The sequence below is a fragment of the Amblyomma mixtum genome, chromosome 1 (genome assembly GCF_055824585.1).
Source record: "Amblyomma mixtum isolate Tamu chromosome 1, ASM5582458v1, whole genome shotgun sequence".
NCBI classification, from domain to species: Eukaryota; Metazoa; Arthropoda; class Arachnida; order Ixodida; family Ixodidae; genus Amblyomma; species Amblyomma mixtum.
Window position 1 is genome coordinate 32,523,855 of NC_143012.1, and position 21,596 is coordinate 32,545,450.

Genomic DNA, 21,596 nt, shown 5'->3' on the forward strand with positions numbered 1-21,596 from the left:
CTGGGTTTACCTACTTGACTTACTTAGTAATTATTGATTAGGTTACGATTAATCCACTGACCCTAAAGTGGCTCGGGGCTGCCCAGTGTACTTAAGCATCCAAGAGCACTTCCGAGACGCTGTTCTTTATGACCGGCCCTCACGCCGGCCAGATACACTATACACCGGCCGCCCATTGACCTTCCACGTACTGCGGTGAACCCCTTGATTATAACGGCCTCTCTTTGCGTTCCCACCTAGCGTAAATGGCCGAACGCATTCCAAGGCACAGCGGGACAGCGCACCCGTCTTCCGCGTTCGGTCTCTTGTTCATGGTCATCAGGAAACTGACAGCTGCCCAGGGCACTGGACACCAGTAAGTAAATAAAACATAAACAAAAGAAAATGCACCCTCCAACGCTGACCTGTCCGTTCCTGGCGCTGGTTCATAGTGGCTAAACAAAAATGGCTTAGCCCGGAGCAGCTAGCTACTCAGGCGTCGCCTCAGGCGTACCGCGTTTTCGTTTAACGATGCAAGCTTCGGGCCTTCGCTTGAAGAGCGAGACCGACAGAGGGCGGCCCGAAGCCCCGCTGGCCTCATGCGCGTAACAGATGACCGCTCCTGACGCGGCGTGACGTCCTCGAATTTTGTTTTGTTTTGTTTCAATCGCTGCCCTTGTTCGAGCATACACGCACGCACGCAGGCACACAAGGGTCTGCATTCGAAGGAACGCAGTGCGGTCTATAGGCAGCAGCCGTGGCGGCTGGCATGTGTGCATAGTGGGGGCCAGACAGCCGCAGTCTAGGCCCTCCTGCCTCGCTTGCCCGCCGTCTGCAAACAAACGAGCAGACGACGAACAACGCACAAGCAGACGACGACGACAACGCGCGTTGCCGAGAACAAAGGTTGGGCCGAAGACGCGAGAGTGCTGCCAGATCGGAGAGGGGAAGAGGCTGACGGAGGAGAGCAGTTCGGAAGAAGCCGAAACGTCACCGGGGGGCTCGGGGAGCGGGAGGGGGGTTGCAGGCAAGAGCGGAAGAATGGGAGGACAGTGGGAGGATGCTCGTGGAACCGAAGAACAGAGGAGGTCCGAACGAACGGTTAAGTGGTGACGGTGATAGGGAAGAGGAGGGCGCCGCGCGCGTCTTCCGTTCGCCGTACTGACCCAGGAAGCAAAAAGCCGTGTATGCGAACGGACCGACTTCCTGAACGGTCGTTCAACTCGGCGCTACAAGGAGAGGAGGATGGAAGAAGGAGGGAGGAATATCTTGTGCCTGCTGCTTCTTCCTTCAATAGAGGAACGCGCCGCTCGGTGCTGGCGTTACGTTAACGAGCTGAGTACGGCGCCGAAAATGAAGAAGTCGACGGAGTCCTCCCCCGCCTGCAGCACATCCACCTACTCTCTCTCTCCCCCTTCTTTCTTCTCGTTTCCTTCAGACACGGGGGAAACACGCGCGGCAAGCGGTGGAGCCGGGAATTCGGACAGACTTAAATAGAGACACCGCACCGGGTCTCTTGGTTGCCAGAGTGTGCAGGGTCATGCGTTCCAGCCGACTCCGCAGAGGAGACAGCGCGGATCACCGAAGGCGGAGGGGGGAAGGGGGGGTGCATTTGAAGGAAAGAAGAAGAGGAAGAAAAAAGAACGTCCCATAACGGGATCCATCGTTGCTTCCTTCTTTCTTTGTACCATTTTTTTTTCGAGAGCGTACCGGCGTGCGCAGTGCACGTGGTTGGTTACCTCAGAGGTCAGCGCGTTGAGAAGCGTGTTTGCCGTCTCGTCTTACTCTCTTTCTGCTCCTTGCGGTTTTTTACCGCTGATCTCTAAAGCTAACTTTTCTCTTTGGTTCTTGCTTGTTTTCTGGACACGTTTCTCGGCCGCATGCCTCCCCCGACACGCGGACGACGGACGGGCATGCAAAAACATTCTTGTGTTCTTTCTTGCTTTCGTTCTTCCTTTCTGTCTTTCTCTCGGATTGCGCGCTTCTTTCTTTCTTTAGGCATTTCGCTTCGCGCTCTTCACGCTGCTTTCGCGCGCATTTTGGCAGCGCTGTACGGTCCGCCCTTCCTGTCTAGACACGTCGCTCACCGCTAAGCTCACTGGCTGGTGCTATTACTGTCTCTCCTTCTCTTTTCGTTAATAATATTTTGTTGCCCACAGCCAACTGGCCCGCGCGCCGAGAGAGTTGCGCTCGCGTTTTTGTGTTTGAAAGCTTCTTGTTCCCTGGCGCCATCTATTTTTTTTTTTAACCTACACACTGCTTCCTTGACTGGAAGTGCTCTTGGAGGCGGAGTTGAGGGCGCCTGCGATCTGCATGAAGGTCACGTTTTTTTTTTCCAGCAGTGTCGTGTGGATGCGTACAGCTGAGAGGGAGGAAAGACCCGAAAATAATAACAAAAACAACGACAAAAAATATCGAGGCACTTGAGGTGGCAGGCAGCTCATACATGAACAAGAATAACGAGACGGGTAGGCGGTCAAGGCTGAAAGGACACTAATGAAAAAAGATGGGCTACATAACACGTCAGACGGGCTCGGGTCTGGAGCGACAAGCAACCCTGCTACTTGTAGCACTGATTTCGAAATATGCGAGGTCACCTTTTTTTTTTTATTACATGTACGAATATTTTTTGGTTTAGAAACTGAACTGTGTCGCGATACGTGCTTGTGTTTACTCGCTCGCTGTAATAAGTTTGCGCTTCTCCGACGAGCTTGAGGTTGGAGGAGTCGTCTGGAAGCCAGGCGCAATGTAAAGGTTTGTTTTCCCCAGTGTCACGTGAAACGATGAACCAGAAGAGAACGCTTAACGACACGAACTGCCTTGGATGCGATTTTTCTGGAGTAATATTTATTTGCTTCCGGAGAAACTTGCGGAAACGGTAAACAGTCACGAGTTTGGTAGTTTGTTTCTTTCCTTTACTGCTTTTATTTTTTGTTCGGGTTCGCTCAGGCGGGAGCTCGTTACAGGAAATGACGTGAGCGTGACATGTTTCCGGATTGAGCTTCACGCTTCCTGATTGGGCTCCTCGCGTCCTGTACTACCGTGATTGCTCCTCGCAGATGACGTGCGCGTGCTTTCTGCACGTATATACGTTGTGATCAAAGCTACAATCATCGCTTTGCTTTGATTAGCACAGAAAAGAGAAAAAATAAGAGGGAAGATATGCGCACACTTATACGGTAGCTAAAGCCGCAGGAGCACGCCTGGCCGTTCAAAAAGAGAGAGAAGTTTATGCAGTAATTTTACGGTACCGCGCTTCGCGAGTTTCGGAGTGGACCGCCTATAGAACTTCCGTGATTTCGAGATAAGTCGCCGGCCGTGACTGTGAGCGCGGCGGCAATTTTCCTGAATTTGAACGGCGCATGTAGCGTTTAGGAACGTGGGCGAAAGTTTCCTTTATGCGTGCGCCCAGTGCAGATTGCTGGAGAATTTGGCGAGTTGATAGCGAGAAAGCGTTTCACGAAAGCGGAAGATTCCGGCTTGGTTCTTAGCGAAGCGTGACACGATTCTATAGTCGGCGCAGGTGATGAAGACCGAACAGCCCGGGGAGTGCGCGTTTAGCGATCATTTTAAAGACGATCACCTGTCTCGCGATGCCAGTTACTGCTTGTAGTTTACTCCGAACAGCACGAACGTTGTCGTTAGTGGCGCTGCACAGCTGAAGACGTGGAAGTAGGGAGTATTCTAAGTAAACCTGTGTAAAGTTGTTATGTGCGAAGCATTTATTGGGTCTGTTGTACCACTGTATCGAAGTCTGAACAGCCCTGGGAGCGGTGCGTTTAGCAATAATTTTAGAAGACGATCAGCTTCCTCGCGAATGCCAGTTACTGCGTGTAGTTTCTTTCCGAAATTCACGAACATTGTCGTAAATGGCACCCCACAGCTTAAGATGGGGTATTAGGGATTATTCTGAGTAAATCTGTGTAAATATTTTGCGTGCGAATCATTTACAACGCCTGTTGTACCGCTATCTCTATGTACGGAGCATCCTGGTTGGTACGAAATTTTAGATGGGCCCGGAAGTACACGAGGTTGAGAAGGGGGTGATGGGAGAACGGGGTGGCGGCGGCGGAGGAGGAGGAGGAGGAGGAGGAGGAGGAAATTACTCGTATAGAACGCATGGGCTGCTCAGGGTGGTCCCGTTGCAACGCCAATTTACTTCCTTATACAGTAGAATATAATTTGTTCAAAAACCGCTTAATTCGAAGATTCGGTTTATTCGAACCGCCATTTTAAGCCGCCGCGGTCGCGTAGTAGTTATGGTGGTCGGCTGCTGACCCGAAAGATACGGGTTCGATTCCGGCCTCGGCGGTCGAGTTTCGATGGAGGCGAAATTCTAGAGACCCGTGTAGTGTGCGATGCCAGTGCACGTTAAAGAACCCCAGGTGGTCGAAATTTCCGGAGCTCTTCACTACGGCGTCCCTCACAGCCTGTGTCGCTTTGTGACGTTAAATCCCATAAACCAGAATGTATAATTGTTAGGAAATCGCCCAATTGGAAGTTTCGGTTTATTCGAAACGCTGCTTTCGTCCCGTCAATGACGATGCTATCAAGAAGGCTCCGTTTAAGCCGGACCTCGGATTATGAAAACGAATTCTCGGTCATCTTCGAGTTGGAATAATGGATAGTCGACTGTATATACTTAGGATATTATATAGTATGACGATGACGATGGAATATTATGGCACAACGGCAGCTTCGGCCAGAGAGCTCTTAGACACAAGGTATTTTTCTTTAAAAGTAACGTGGGGTCAAATACCCATTTCACGAGCGTTTTCACCTCAGGTGAGCCGAACATCAGGCCAGGGGAAAGCTTGTAACGACTGTATTACCGATGGGTACCAGGTTGCACCTGGGATCGAACACCGCACCTCCTGCATAAGTGGCGGATGCTCAAGCCACTAGTCCACCGCTGTGGTGCGACTGCTATATATAAGATACTTCTCGTTTAAGTGTTAATGCCTGTGCCACAGTTTCCCTCGAATGCTAACCAGTGATGCTCCGTTCGGGGAATTTTCTCCTTTTCAAGGAATTCTAGAGGTTAACTTTACCTAGAAGGGAATTCTTAAGGAGTTTCCGTGAATTTTAAGAGCGAAAATTTTACAGGTTTTTTTTTTTTTTCATCAAAGTGACGGAGTTTTCGAGCTGATGCACAGAAAAAGGGACTGAAATAGGGAGTTTTGGATCTCACAGAGGGAATTTTTGGTCAAGAAAAATCAAGGACTTTCACTCTCGGAATCTGCGTACATGCATGCAGGGCACATCTGACACCAGCCAAAGAGACAGCCATCTCATATATAGGGGGAAACAAAATGACGGACACGGTGTGCGCCAGAGAAATAAAATATAAACAGCAATACACATCGACTGAGGCAAGAAGGACAGGGTTAATAATGGCCATAGCAATTAAAGCCGCGAGCCTGAAGACTTAACATATCTGCTGCCTTTGAGATGTATCCATTGCAAAAATTTATTCGGACAACCTATATATGAACAGCCTACAGCAATTATTGTAAGAGTGTCGCTTGCGATGCCAACAGACTTACCTACTCAGCCTACTAAATTACATATGACGAACCCATGGCTTCAGCAGCTATATCCTCCAAAAATTCTGATTGGTTTGATTTACTTCGGTTTATGGTGGTTTAACGTCCCAAAATGACTTAGGCTATTAGGGACGCCGTAGTGGAAAGCTCCGGATAACTTCGACCACCTGGGGTTCTTTAACCTGCACTGACATGCAACAGTACACGGGCCTCGCGAATTTAGCCTCCATCGAAATTCGACCGCCGCGTCTGGGATGGAACCGGCTTCTTTCCAGTCAGCAGCTGAGCGTCATAACCACTGAGTCACCGCGGGGGCTCCAAAAGTTCTGAGTCTACATGAGAGTCCATGAGTCAGTAATCTGAGCAAGTGTCGTTATTGGATTAAAGTCTGAGTTCGTGAGTGAAGAGAATACCTAAAACGGCGTACTTCCAGGCAGACCACACTAGCTTTACTTCCATTTCTTGCTGTCTTTGCCTCTGAGCAAAATTATCTAAATACCGGCAATATCTGAGTACGGTTGAGTATGAGAGTGCGAAGTGTACACGCCGTGTAAAATATTGACTGAGGTCGCACAAAAAGAACAACTGTGTCAAAGAGAGACCAGTGTGCTGTGCCGCTTATGCACGAGTTCAGTTCGTGGAAACTGCCCATCGTATTAATAGCCTGCGTCAAAGGCTGACGTTCATAACTTCGTGGGGATAAATCTGCCTCAAAATGCGATCACTGAACCAGCTTTGCCGGTAAACATTGCGCAGCTTTCGGCAATTAAATGTTTCGAAATTTTCTCCGGTGTTAAAGCACGATCTGATATGATAGATAGTCTCACAGTTTGCAACCACGTGCGGTCAATGAATACTGCTGGGCGCCACAGCCCCTGCAAAAAACTGCATCAAAATTAGAACACTTTAGCAACGACTGGGCTTTAGCGAACATTCCTACCAGAGCATACCCAGTAATGCTCTATTCGGGCAATTTTTCTTTTTTCGGGGTAATTTCAGGGTAAAGTTGGGCGAAAAGAGAAGTTTGACGAAGCTTCTTGGGTTTTAAGAAACAAAACTGCCCACTTTTTCTAAATGAACTGATTTTTCTTACTGGGAAGAGAACTTTAGATACGAAATTTTGAGTCTAATCTAGGGAATTTCTTAATTGCTGTAAGGAATATTCCTGCGTGTCTGAATGTGTGGAAGCGAATTGCCCTGAATCGTGGTCCTGACGTCTTAGTAGCAAATCCTAGCCTCAAGACAATTGTGTTTATCCTTCAGATAAAGTTCTTTAAGAAAAATTGCCTGCACCTAAAGATCGTTCCTTTTGATTCTCTCTTTCCATAGTTCAGCCGCCGCGGTGGCTCAGTTGTTATGGTGCTCGGCTGCTGACCCGAAAGACGCGGGTTCGATCCCGGCCGCGGCGGTCGAATTTCTTTGGAGGAGAAATTCTAGAGGCCCTGTGTGCTGTGCGATGTCAGTGCACGTTAAAGAACCCCAGGTGGTCGAAATTTCCGGAGCCCTCCACTACGGCGTCTCTCATAGCCTTAGTCGCTTTGGGACGTTAAACCCCATAAACCAAACCAAACCATCTTTCCATAGTTCACTCTCTCGTGCATTTAATTCATATATGTATTTTTTTTTCATTTCCTCAAGCTTATGCTGAAACTTGAATACAAACGGTATACATGGACAGTCTTTCCCTTCAGAAAATACTGCGGTTAGAATTCTCGAGGTTAATGCTATTACTGGCTACGTGTTTCACTTTTATTCCTTTCCAACCTTCTGCGCCTTAATCATGTGAGCAAGTTAACCCGAGATATAAGTGCCTGCATTAGTCCACACAGAACACTCCTGAGCATGTACTTAAGCGTGTCTTTAGTTGTTCACGTGCGTGAAAACGAAACTATACGCTCAAGCAACAGTTGTCTCATATCTTGCTATCCCCTGAAGGAATGCGCTGCGAACAATGCGCTTTTCTCTCCCCTCTGCCTTGTGGCAACGGTTCTTACAGCCTGCAGTTCTGTACGAGAACTTACGCTCGAGGCATGAAATTATGCCCCGCGGACGAATATTTGTTGCTGCTGTTGTAGTACTTTTTAATTGCTCATTTAGAAAAGTGAACGGGTTCCATATCTGCAGTGAGAGCGCACTGGAGACTTCAGCCCTACGTTTGATGTACGAGGGTCAACTACTTCAAACAGCTTGCATGCACCAACAAGACATGAGAAACGAGTGTACTTAAACAAGCCATCCGACCAATTAAACCGTTTTCCCAAAACCGCAGTGCCCACTCCTGCTGCCGCGACCACCTCTAGGTCTCGGGCAACAAGTTTCCGAACTGAAAGTCTCCACAAACTTTTCCCAAGGTTAACCAAAAGAAGAAAATGTTTAGTTTCGCTTGCGTCAACTCAGCTCGAGCGACCGGGCTCGTTACGGACCCTTCTCGATCAGGCTGCCCGTATTCTGCCCGAAAGTGAGCGACCCTAGCTGGCTGGCTGATGAGGGGCCGCAACGACTTTGACCTTCCTCAGGCTTATTAAGGCAGCGCATTATATCTGCGCGCTTTCTTGCCCTTCCGTATTTAGAAACATAGGCTCAAGGGGGCCCACACTCTCGGCTAAGCAAGAGCGTGTGCCCTCACCGCCGTCCCGTTTACTAATGACGTAACGTAGAGGCGGGTGGGGGGGGGGGGGGGGGGGGTGCTGAGAGCGGGCAGAAACCGGAGGGGTTGCGGCGCGTACTACGGGAGAGCGTCTAAACGCACCGCCGGGTCACTTTTCTATGCGACCGACCGCTAGGGCACGGTCAAATTTGCCGTAATGCGTCTCGCGCACACCTTCCACATCCTCCCTCCTTCACCCTCCCCTCTCCATACACATACTCTCTTCTTCGTCGACTGTGCTTTCCCTTGCTCGAAACTCGTGTACAGCCATGCGCTACGGAGGCGAGCGCCCGGCTCAATTTCCTCGGTCATCCCATCTTGTCCAGCGTGTCTGAGGAAGACGAAAAGAAAGAAAAAGAACCTGGAAATGAGTGAAAGAGAGAGAGAGAGAGTTGTGTATGCGCTCTACACGCGCTCTCGGGCCGTCTTCCGTCTCGTCCATTCTTGATCATCCTGAGCCCTTCTTTAGATCTTTCTCCTTTTCCCGGTCGTTGCTTCCATTTTTCTCTTTCGCCGCTTTCCACTTTCCTGTCGCGGCAGCATCGTTTTCCTAACGGTGCTCGGCAGCGAGTTAGCCCTTATAACTCACACTTGGCCGGAAGGCCGTAACGGCGGCGAGCGGAGAGACCAGAAAGAAGCGGGCGCCATAGCGCCTACGGTCACGGCCGCCAGCTACCAAACACTTGAGCGATAATTGTCGTCGGCGTGGCGCAAAGACCCCAGCAGACGACGTTGAGGAAAAGGAGGAGGAGGAAAAGAGAAGAGTCTTCTCTTTCTTTCATCCTCTCTCTCTCTTTCTCTCTACGGAGTGTGCCCGCGCTCACTTAGGTCGCACCTCGCCGTTATGGAAGAAGGAGAAGACCTGGAGGTGTTTAGCTCGGCCAGCCAGCCGTCCGAGCCAACGCCGCCGCTGCATGCTGGTCGGCGCGACGCACTGCGGGGAGCACGGGAATCACGCGGAGAAGTAAACAAAAACTAGTAAGACACAAGAACGGAGGAAAGGCTGACTGAGAGAAGCCGGGGTAGTGCGCGCTCATGGACGCGTTGCACGCTTCCTAGTTTCTCTTCCTCGAGAGGAGCTGGCGCGTATATGGTGGCGCATGGTCGCTGGCGCCAGTGGACATGGCGTTTTCGCCTTGAGCTTGAAACAAGCAAGCAAGCCAGCCGAGGCTTCCGTTGAGCGCACCATAACGGTCGTCATAAAATCCTGGCGAATCTGAGCACGACCCCTGCATACCGGCACCCTGAGATGTTTGTGAACGGGGTATTAAAGCGGTGCCTTTAGGAATGGCGCGAGATCTGGAGACATGATGCGAGACTAATTAAGCTGGGTGGCAGCGATGCGTGAGAGGTGTGACACCGAGACGCGTGCACTCTTATACTGGGTGGCAGCAGTTTTGTGCGAGGCGGTTAGAGAAAAGAGCGTTGTTGTTCTTCAAGGTCGAGGGCAAGGTTGCGCGGTCAGGGTGCGGGCCGCTCAAGCTAACCGGGGTGGATATCGCTGCAGGAAGCACAGGAAATGTTCGAGCGTAGCGAACCGGAGTGATGTCTCTAGGGCAGCAGTTATGAAATGGTAGGTGATTGGGATGCGGTAATCATATTCGTTTATATTTTGGCTGGAGATGTAATCAGGAGGATAGCGGATGGTGTGTTAAGGTGTAACAGAGTACATTCAAACGAAAGGAAGCAGGGCAAAGGACAGCAGTGAATCGGGTGAGCAGAGAGAGATAAAAGAATTCACTGGGATACCACGGCCTGCGCAGGGCGGCATTGATTGGACATCACTTGGAGACGCGCCTTTGTACTGCCATGGACGTGACCTGGATGATGATGGTGTAAGCGACGATAGTTGATGATAGCGATAGTGGTTATCAGACTGTTGCATCCGCACCTGCTCTGTTTGAGTGGTCACGAAGGATGCATTTGGGATGCCTTCCGCAAATAATACGCACAAAGTACGCCTCTGTATACTGTCGTGGCCGGGTATGTCATGCATATATTGGTTCGGTAAAGAAGTGACACAGCATGTTAGGTGCCCATACGGGTGAGTTTTGAGAGCAAACTTCCCGACTGTAGCGACGGTTTCCGCCTCTTTTCCGAGAAAGGTATCCCAGTTTCCAAATCTGCGTGCCCCAGCTCATTTCAGCCGACTTCTACGTTTTCTACTACCCCTACGACGGGCTATTTTTCTATACTGCTCTAAAAAGAAGATAATAGCGGAAGAATCTTTATTCATAAGACGTTTCTCGAGCAGTTACATAGCCTTATCTACAGAGAGAAATCAATGTAAAAAGCGCGCCATTGTAGGCCTTAATTCGTATAGAAGCAAGGCGATGACTTTGGCAAGAGTTTTGAAGTGGTGCTGTTGTTTTGGAACGTCGTGTAAAGACATGCTTCTTAATTTTTTTTTTTGTTGGGAATCCGAGAAAAGCGACTCTCCCCAAAAAAATCTTAAGAGCACTAAATATCAGTTCAACATCATTTTGTAGAGCACAATATCATGTTCAGTCGTGCGAGGTATATCCTAATCCTAGCGACAGCAATGACATTATTGTCCCTTGCTTAGCCAGCTATTCTGCTGCCTATAAGGGTGAATGAGTTCCGCTCACAGTTGCTGAAACCCTTACGGCTTTTAAACAATCTTACATCAGCCACGCCAGAGGGAGCAACGGCAGTAATCGAAGACATATTACACTAAGATTGGTTCGCAGCGTTCCTTTTTTATTCTCCTCTCCCTCTATGGACGAATTAAAAATGCGTCCAGCACGTGTTTCGGAAATACCCACCTCTGCACCTATTCACGCATTCTGACGAAAGAAATACGTTCTTGCATGCAGCAAGATGGCGAGTCGCTCGAGTTTCCCGTCATTCATCTTTGGATAGAAGGACAAACAAAGAAAAACAAAAGACGAGCATGAAGGAAAGACGACGACACAAGAGCTTGCGTTGCTTTCCGTTGTCGTCTCTCTTAGGGCTTCTTTCCACATATGAAAAATCTCTTCGTGTTAGTCAGTTAACCCGGATGAAGTTATCACCACGACGTTACGCAGGGTCACCAATATCCATCGCTATTTGTGTCAGCACTCGGGGCTATGTCGCCTACGTGAGACGCTTTCTCCACGGCTAGTATCAACACGTTATCTGGTCGCGTAGCGATGCGCTCAGCGGGGTTCGGATGCTAGCTTCTGCAGCCGGTATCGAACCAGAGCGAACACGTATCGAAACATTGCCCCTGCACCAACCGACCGCGCAGATTCCAAGTGTTTTGAGCTTTTTTCTTTCTCGACTCGAGGATCAAGAGAGGTAAATAGGCCCAACCAGTTTTGCCTCCGAAGCAGACTTCGGGCTGTTGCTTTTAATATTTGTAACTTTTTTCTTTGCCAGGCTCGCGCGACTGCTAACGAATGGCGACGTGTGCTATGGACTGCGAGCGGTGTTGTTTAGGGCGCTTTAAAGGGCGGCCGCCGTCTCCGAAAAAAAAACAAAAAAAAGCAATGCACGACGCTTGTCGGACGGGGCCTCCGCGAAAACGAATGCGACCCAGTCGTGTAGATTCGTTATCCCGGAGAGTTCGTGAAAGCGATAGTGAAGGCTCCCCGCTGCGGGGAGCACGAAGTCAGGAAAACCCCTTCCCACGCGATTTGCGACACACGACTGTGCCTCAAACGTAGAAAGTAGCCCCAGCGGGGAGTTGGTGTGTATGCTCCCGACGCGCTCAAAGCCACGCGCCGATGTGGAGGTAAAAAGTATCTGCGAATAACTCGAGTATGAGGCATAATATCTGTCGAGAGCGAAGCGCAAACAGCGAGCATCTGCCGCGGTAATGTTTGCAGCATCTTACATGGAGATGTTTCGCAGCATCTGTCATATTGATAATTACCGATTTCGCTGTCGCATTGACATAAATCAGATGAATATGTGACGCTAAGTCCAAATTCATGGGTTAGATCAAGGTCGCGATCAAGGTCACTTTATCAACCCTACTACCAACAAAATGCGGCCGCTGCGGTCTGCATCGAAGATGTTAAACAGTAATGCGTGCCGTGACACAGAGTAAAGCTTCGAAATTCCAGCACGCATCCTTGAAGCTGTTTGTCAGGTAGTGTTGGCTTCATGGAGGAAGGAAAGAATTTCAGAAAGGCCCTTACGTCATCTTTTCGAAGCTGGACATGAAAGCTCCCCCTCGCTAGTTGGCCGCAGTCTCAGAGTGTTTGCGCATGCGCAGAAGACAATGAAGCAGACGACGCCGCTGCGCCCAATGTTACTATTGGCTGAACCATCGGCCAAAGACTCCCGGTAGTCCTTGCGAAAACACGTGACTTCTGGCACACTTTCTGTCACGCAGCTCGGACGGCGAGGGCCTCTATTTGTTTGAAGGTACCCAGCAAAGGATAAGGTTTATAAAGGCACGAAACTTTTGAACAAATCTTTGTCGTCGGTGCATCCGAAGGTAAGGGATCTTAAGGCTTGTTTGGTTATGTGTGAGCGGAAGGAGAACTGAGACATGGGATCAGTGCAGCATACTAGAGGGATTTTCAATTCAGAACATAGCTTGTATACCCGCAGCCATCGACGAGCTCATATGCGTAACAAGGAAGGCGTTCCAACAAAACAAAGTTAGGCAGTGTTTAACCAATGGTTACTCCCAAAGATTGAGCGATAGCATTCTGGCAATGGCCCGGTCCAAATTTGGAGGTCGCCGTCGTGTAGTGCAGGATCAGTTATGGTTGGACATCGACTGTGGTCGACATCGGCCAAGATCAAATTTCGTGGGTGGGCCGGGCTAAATTTTGGAATTTTAGAAGCTCCACAGAATGTTTACAACATCAGAATCAGTGCGAAGGCACGGAGCAGATAGCAGTTGATGAATACGACGCTCTGCGATGCACAGCGCGAGAGTGTGGCGCAGTTTAACGCTTTTTTTTTCTTTATTGCCATACTTCGGCAAAACAGAACAAAAACAACAGGGACATTCACCAAATCTTGACATCAGCAACCTACATATGAACAGTTTAACACTAGGCGTGGGTGGGTTGTGGGATGCGACCTTTTTAAGTCTGGCTTAAAACCTGTCAGGCAGGGTGCTGAGACGTCAGGATGGATGTCGAGAAACGTTGAGACTAACGAAAAGGGCTGAGTTTAAGTTAAGGACAATGCAGCAAGCTATGGACAGAAAATGATAGGTGTATAACGCTAAGAGACCAGAAATGGGCGGAGTGGTTGAGGGAACAAACGCGGGTTAATGACATCGTAGTCGAAATCAGGAGGAACATGTGGCCTTGGGCAGGGCATATAATGCGAAGGCAAGATGACCGATTGTCTTTAAGGCTAACTGAGTGTATTCTATGAGAAAGCAAGTGTAGCAGGGAGTGCCAGAAAGTTAGGTGGGTGGATGAGATTAAGAAGTTTGCGGGGATACAGTGGCGGCAACTGACAAAGGACAGGGTTAATTGGAGAGACACGAGGGAGGCCTTTGCCCAGCAGTGGGTGTAGTCAGGCTGATGATGACTTTTACCTATCCTCAAGACGCGCTATCCCAGGCAATTAATTAGGTGCCATATAATGCTGAGAGGATAATATTTATAATGATAGTGGGATAGTACACCACATGCGCGGTATTGTGATAGTAATAATGTCCTCTCGCATATACGCCTGGCCCCGTGATATCGTTGCTAAAACGCAACCTCTGTGTTTTTTTTAGACCAGGCATCACGGACACGTCTAGCGAACGACCAAATGTGTAAAAGGTCGTTTTTTTTTCTTAGCGAGGGCCTACACTCCTTTCGATTTCACAACGCACGGACAAACTTGCATACACTTTGCCAACGGAAAACGTCACATCGAGCACTGCCCGTTGATATCAAGGGCGAGCTTTTTTGCGGGCTCCGTTTTTACCTCAGAGCTTTACCACAAGCGAAAAAAAAAATACAGCAGTGGAGGCCAATACATTTTGCACTTTAGCTTCACAAAAAGAGTCGAAAAATGTGCGAAAAAAACGCAGAAACAAAAGAAGCAAGAGGCCATGAAATCAGCGCATGTAACACTTATCGTCTTTGCCTTTAAGCTACTAGTAGCTGGCCTAGTTTGAACGAGAGGTTAGTGCGAATTCTCCAGAAAACGTGGCTTATATAAGAATGCGGTCATCACAAACAGGGCACAACGTCTGCCAACGCGCTTAAGGGCACGGATTACACCGAAGAAAACTGCCGCGTCGGAGACACTGTCCGGACACGTTACGTAACCCCGCACACAACGCCGGCTGGAGAAGCAAGCAAAAGTATGCACGGATTCCGGCCCCTCGAGACAGCACCTCCAGAAGCAAGAGGAAGAGTCGCCTTCCGAGGCGGAGCTTCTTGTGTGAACTGTGTTGCTCGGGCTCTGTGCTCGCGGCTGGTTGACCGTGACTCGGCGCCACTGCCAGAGCCAGCGACGGGGAACTGGTTCAGTGGACACGTGAGAGCGCCCTCCCTTCGTCGACGACCAGAGGCTGCCTGCCACTCGAGTGTATACCCTCTCGGCACGCAACACCAACAGTGTAGCCATGCTCTTCAAGAGGAGTTGAGAGGGAAAGAATGAGACGCTTGGGTTAGAAACAAAGGAACCATAAAAGCGAGGGGGGGGGGGGGGGGGGTACACTGCTTTTCCTCCGTTAGGCATGAATGAGCAAATCGCTGTTCCGGTGCATCGAACAGGCGACAGCTCCTGCTGGGGTTCCTCACTAGTCTCGGCGGAGAGCCTTGAGCCCCAATGCGCGAACATGGCAAGAGACTGAGGCAGACACGAGGGGAGCAGAAAGACAGGAAGAGACAAAGAAAGAAAGAAAGAAGGAAAGAAGGAAAGAAAGAAAGAAAGAAAGAAAGAAAGAAAGAAAGAAAGAAAGAAAGAAAGAAAGAAAGAAAGAAAGAAAGAAAGAAAGAAAGAAAGAAATAGCAAGGAAGGAAAAGAAAGAAACACCCAGAGGAAGACTACGACTCGAAGCTAGGGGATAGAAAGAAAATAAGAGAGAGAAAACAGAAAGGAAGAAGGAATGGAACGAAGGCGTGGAAGAAGCGAAGAAAACAGAAGCGGAAAAACGTACACCTATTGCTGATGCTTCTGCTGCTGGTCCAGATGCCTCACTGCCTATATCGGTGCTGTCGACAAGGGCGCCGGATGTTCCTCCTGCTTCCCCTGCTGCTGGATGCTGTAGGACTGTCTGCTGTTTCGTGCCCTTTTCTTTTCGTTTATTTTCTCGCTGGAGTACGTAACACACGTTCCGTCTGGCACGCACCGCCATCGAATCACGCAACGCGTGAGGCCGCCGAGCTGTGGCGGGCGGCCCACGAAAGCGTATCGAACGTCTTCCCGAAGAAGGGCTTCGCCAAATCGCTGTTTGGGATCACTGGCCGAGTGCGCTATAAAGAAGCCGACTGTATACCCCCCCCCCCCCCCCCCTCTTCCCTCCTGCTACTTCACGGAAGCCCCACATAGACTTCGGTATGAGGGTAGCTCTACGGCGGATATACGGGCGGTGAAACGAGCACAAAATACGGAAGGCAGTGGAGAGTCGAGAAGAGCGAAGGAAACTAAATACAACGCGTGCGTTGTATAGACCGCTGTTCTGAAAGTGCGCTTTTGTGTAGCGAGATCGGAGCTATCGATGCCGTCACAAGGATTTGTGCGTTTGCGGGCGAGGCTGGGGGAGCGCTGAGGAAAAGCTGGAGGAATATGCGCGGTGGAGAGCATGGAGCGTGTTCGACGACTGCGGTGGTCTCATCGGTACCGCGTTCGCGTAGCTTTCTCGTGGGCGTTTTTGTCGTATATTGCGTCGTTAAACGCAGACCGAAGCAGGTGTAGGCGCGGCTCTAGGCGTCCTTTCGCTCTTTACGAGGGTTTAAAAGTTGCTATACTCTATAGCTGAACTGTCGATCCGAGGCAGAAACCTTCCAAGCTAGCTTAGGCTAATTAACTTTAGCAAAGTCGCAAGTAGGTGTCAGGTGAGTAGCTATTATTAGTGAAGAACAAAGTGCCTCTATCGAAGTTTATGGACCAGACACTTGACCAAGGAACCGGTGCTAAAGTTGCTTTGAAATGTTTAGGCGGTCACAGAAGCCCAGTACCCTGCTTCCTGTATTACGTTATACTACTAAAACTCTTATTTACACGTAAACAGCAGGCTGTTTTAAAGCATAAGGGTGGATTAACCGGCAATGCCGGATTAACCGACGGAGGTCGATTTTGTGGTCTGTGAGCACTGCGAAAGGCCACCGGAGTGTCCGAAGGGATTATCGTCTCCTGCTCTGGCCTCTACTGCTGAATCTACGCACTGGGCAACAAAATGGCGGCCATGACGTCATGTGAATACCCCTTATAAGTTCTCGACGCGTAGAGGGGTTCCAGTAGGTTGTGCAGCGCGGGAACTTTTTTAATCAAAATCAAACAGCAGCCGTCGCACTTCGGGGAAAAGGGAAGGTCGGCGGAAACAAACGCCAAGCAGTTGCGGAGGATTTCAGGCCTGTTAATGCTATCGCACTCGATCACAGAACCGTTTTTTTTTCCTTCTGCGTCTACGTTTCTAATTAGACCGTACGCGATTCTATCGTAGTTCGAAGCAACGGTCGTTGAGAAATACGTGCACAGTTGACCTGCATCACCGTTGCGCTGAAGTAATGAACAGTTGTACCTCGTTAATATTTACACTTTGGCTCTCGAGCAAAACTGTCCATAAAGCGAGACGTCCGTGATAATGAGTCGTGAGAAAAAACCCAAACAAAACATTTAGGCATTAATGTCCTCTTACGTAAACTAAAGTGGAAATTAGAAGAAATCTTGGGAGGTCAAAGTGCATTATTATTATGGACATAGTTAACGGTTTAGGGGGTGTAACGTTCCATGGTGTTTTAAATAACGTGGCGCAGTTTTAAGCGGCTAGTGGCCCCTCAGACGAGGGATGAGACTGGCGATGGCTACTGATGTGATCGCGTATCTTCTACCAAGACTGTTAACATCCCATGAACCGCTAGTGTTCTACGTCTGTGCTCAGTCGGCTGACAGCTGTTGAATGCGGCCTAAAAAATAGCACAATCAGCAGATAGACTTCTGTACACCTTAATCCATGCAATACGGCAAATCTGTCACATCGACTAGGCACTGTAAAGCATGAAAGCCCCGAAGAAAGGGACCGTCGCTATCCCTTACAAAAATTTCTTTACACAGTCTATAGAATATCCATAGACTTTTGTCGATAAAATCTATAGACGTTCTATAGACAAATTCTACGGACTAGTCTATAGGTAATACAAACCCTATAGACAGTCTATAGACAATCTACAGATTTATGGCCATACACGTTTAGTAGAATTATGTCTATAGACAGTCTACACATTATGATTGGACAAAAGTAAATATCTATAGGAAGGCAATGCAGTCTATGAGAAGTCTGTAGACAGTCCACAGACCATTTTATAAGGGTAAGGCGTTTCCGCTTTCGCACTGCTTTTGGCTGATATCTTCATTTCAAAATGCAGGAAAGGAAATCTGCTTGCAGCATACAAGGTTTTTGTTCTCAACGGTGTCCATCGCGACAAAAATACATGGGCCCTAACGGGACTTGGGCACTTTCATTGTATCCTTCCTCAGTACATTGAGTTTTCATAATAACGAGGCGCAAAGACATTGAAAAATTCTGGTCTCCAGAAGACCTGCCCATAATTTGAGTCGTCCATATTGACAGGGGTAGTATTATCTAGGCACGACTGTGCCTTCACTGCGTTACAGAACCAAAACGTGCATATCACTTGGTGCTCTTCTAGCGCTTCCAGATTCGTACAGACTTGGTCAAAAGGTTTAAGGCCAAAGGCTTTTCGCTTCAGCCGCATAACACTATTAGATACCGAATGGCCTTTAAATGCTGGCAGAAGGTTTCTTCTGGAAGTAGAGAAGCTTCCTGCTTGACTTGTCTTTTCAATGATCCGCTGCACGGAGTATTCTAGGGACAATCATTTCGCTGCAGCTGAACGCTGTGGCCTTAAGACCTTTGCACAAGGCTGTACGTACTTCGTGCCATTTCTTCGGGGGCGCAAATCCCTGAAGCAAGGCTGTTCGAAGCTTGTAGATGTTCCGCTGCTCCAGTTAAACACGTCAGGCAACCACAGCCTGCATTATGCATGTTTAATCAAAAACCAAAGCCATGTTGTAGCCACAAATCTCATCTGTATGCCGAATCACCTGTTCCACCACCATTGAACTGATGTCACTGTGCGCATTCAGTCGTTACAAACATCTCTAGGCTTATGCATCGCTAAGAATGCAGCTTGATGTATTTGGTGGTTTTAGGCGGCAGCTTTAGAGACTTCATTAAAGATGCCGCAACCGTGTAGATGTGCACGATTTCTCAGGGTGACATGCAAGATGGTGTGTCCGACAACGCCCCGAAGAATTCGGACTGTACGCTTTTTTTTTTTTTTTCGTTTGGAAGAGTAAAAAAAGAAACTGCGCCAAATAGACGAAATACACAGAGAAGAAGTGAAGAGCACACGGGCCAGCGGCCATCTAGTTCACACTCTGGCACTTAAGAATTCAAAAAAAAATGAATTAATGTGCGTCGGTAGCAATCAAAGGCTGCATCGCTAACAATTTTAAAGTAACTTTACATTCCATTTGCGCCGATTCACAGCTATGTCTGCCTTTGTATGTCCTCACATATTTAAAGCACGTGTGCGAGGATAATCCTTTGTATATGCACTTATTTTTAAAGAATTGCATATTCTTTAGGAACTTTACAGAGACAAGCACACCGAAGTAATTGCATATCTAATCACGCCGTTTCCAGCCTGTCCACTTCCAACCTATAATCTTTACATTCTGAGTAATTAAAAGTCGCGGAACCTGACCTTGAGCCTCGGCTAGCAAAATAATGGGCAACTTCGCCACTTCTATTTTGGCTCAGTGGAAGACACGCATTCCCACTAAAGTGACAGCTTCCATTGTTTCGGCCCTCGAAGTTTAATGTCTTTCTCATTCCGCAAGTTGTTTGCTGGCGAAATATGGAGGGCTACAGGGTAGGGTGCGGGTGGGGTTTGACAATTTCGTACAAACTTTTTCATTTTTTTTTGAGACCGCGTTCTCACAGTTGAAGAGTGCGCCCAGCGTGTACGCGGCACAAGGGTCACGAGGAAGGGTCCACAGAGGGCGAAGGGGAAGAGGTGTCAAGAAAGGCCATTGGTCTCCGAATTCAATTTACCGCAACGCCTCCCAACAGCGGGGGTTGAGTGCGTACATGGCGGAAGCGACCCGACGCAGCCAAGTCCCGAGTGGGAGCGACGCTTACGAAGCCATTTCCGCGCTCACATATGAATATACATGGTCGCGAGCAGCAACAGCCTTCGTAGAGAGAGAAAAAAAAAGAAAGAAACACTCCCCGAAGAAAGTGTACGTGCCGTGACTGCCCTAACAACGAAGACCGCTCCTGGGTCGCGCTGAAGCATCTTGCGGACAACTCGAGTGGACACTTCCGTCGTGCCATCTGTCACCCCTCGGGTAATTAAACAAGGCTCGGGCGCGTCTGGAACACACGACGCATTGTTGCTTTCAGGCTCCAAACTCAGGTATAGGTGCTAGGAGACAATCGCCACGAAAACAATCGCGGGAAAGCGACGTCGCCTACGACGTTGCTACGGTTCCCGGCGACGGGTTTGCTACCTAGGAGCCGGACGATGAACGGCCCATGTCGCTTCCTTGCTGGGCTAGGTGTCCTCTTTGGCATGGCATACCAGCAGCTCTCACTCTCTACCTTTAATTGGAGCTCCACCGTAATTAGGGACTTCGTAATGGCCCGAATGAATTGTTCAAAAGGAATAATTTACGATGTGAGCCGAACGCGCCCCCACTGCCTGTGTTAGCAGCAGCAGCTTCGGGAAGCTTAACCCTTCCGGTGTCATGCCTCGGCGTTCCTAAACGAGCGATAATACGCGGCCAGCTGAAGAAATTACGGTTGTCCCGTCTTAAGCAGTCAAGGTCGACGAACGCCGGATGGTTCAGTGGCGAGGTTCGCGTCGTAGACGTCTACAGCTAAGGCGAGAACCTTTAATGCCTTAAAATGAAGCGCTTAAGAAGCTGGAGAACTGCTTCGAGGAGGAATGATAAGCGTACAGGTCATCGAGCGCTGCCACTATATCAAGTTGTTAGCCCTTGATTTCGCTGTAGTGACGCGACTGGAACGGTGCGACAAGATGCTCACTTGATAGCGGGCTTGTTCTGAGAGATAATTGCGAAGGCAAAAGCTTTTCTCGACACGGGAGAGGAGGTGGGCGCGATTGTCATGAAACCATAGAGTAATATAGAAGTAAAGAGCGGACACTCCCGCAGGCCCCAGCGGCCGACTTTTGTGCACAGCGCACCTAGCGGACCCGGGGAAACGCACTGGCCTCAGAGATGATAGGTATAACAGGAATCTTGGAGGCTCTACTTCCAAAACCTGGTGGTGGGCATCTGCCCTTGACACAGCTTTGTTGCCTCCTTGGAAGTGCTTAGGAAGAGCCGCCGCCGCCGCCGCCTTTAAGGCCGACAGCTGCAGCTTCTTGTTGGACAGTTCACGGGGTGGAAGAAACAACCGTCGCAGCACCACAGCAGTACACAAAACGGACGTGCCCACGAAGCTTGCAGACGCCGCAAAAATATACAGCCGCTCACACCGTCGGTCCGTCGCTCACTGCCGCCTGGGCGTGCTTGCCCGTTGGCTTGACGCAATTAAAAAACGCCGCTGTTGCTGACGTAACTGCGGCCGTAGGCGCGCAGCGCACGTCACTGCAAGCCAAGACATGCGAAGACCATACTCTTTTTTTTTTTTTTTATTTGCACGTTCAGTGCCATCTGGCGGAAACGGGGAAGCGCCGAACTCGGCCGCGAAAGGGCCCGAGTGTCCGCTCTTTACTTTTATGTTACTCTATGATGAAACTGTGAGGTCGATGAGGTCGAAAAGCAAACTCTGGACACTCAGCAATATTCGCTTATCACCCAGTCACTCGTTCCGCTCAGACTCACTTGTGAGCCTTTGCTGGGAGCCGCAATGGTTCACGAAGCGAGCACCTGGTCATACTTAGAGCGCGAGAGTGTGAGACTGAAAGAATGACGTCAGGTGAGAAGAGTCTTGTAGTTTACATCGGCAAACGTGGTATGTGGATGCAGACAATGATATAGTTAGTTAGTTATATGGGGTTTTATGGCGCATAAGCAATTATGGCTATCATGCGCCAAACACAAGGTTAGATGATGTTATGTCAAGTGTATAGAGGTTACATTATAATAGGCTTAAAACATTGGCTTTCTTTAGAAACTTACAAACAAGTGAAAACTCGACAAGTGTTTGCTCGCCTAAAAGCAATGCGGGATGAGATGGTGTGTGTTGATTGTAAAATACAGTAAAAAACTTTCTCCTAAGTTCTTCG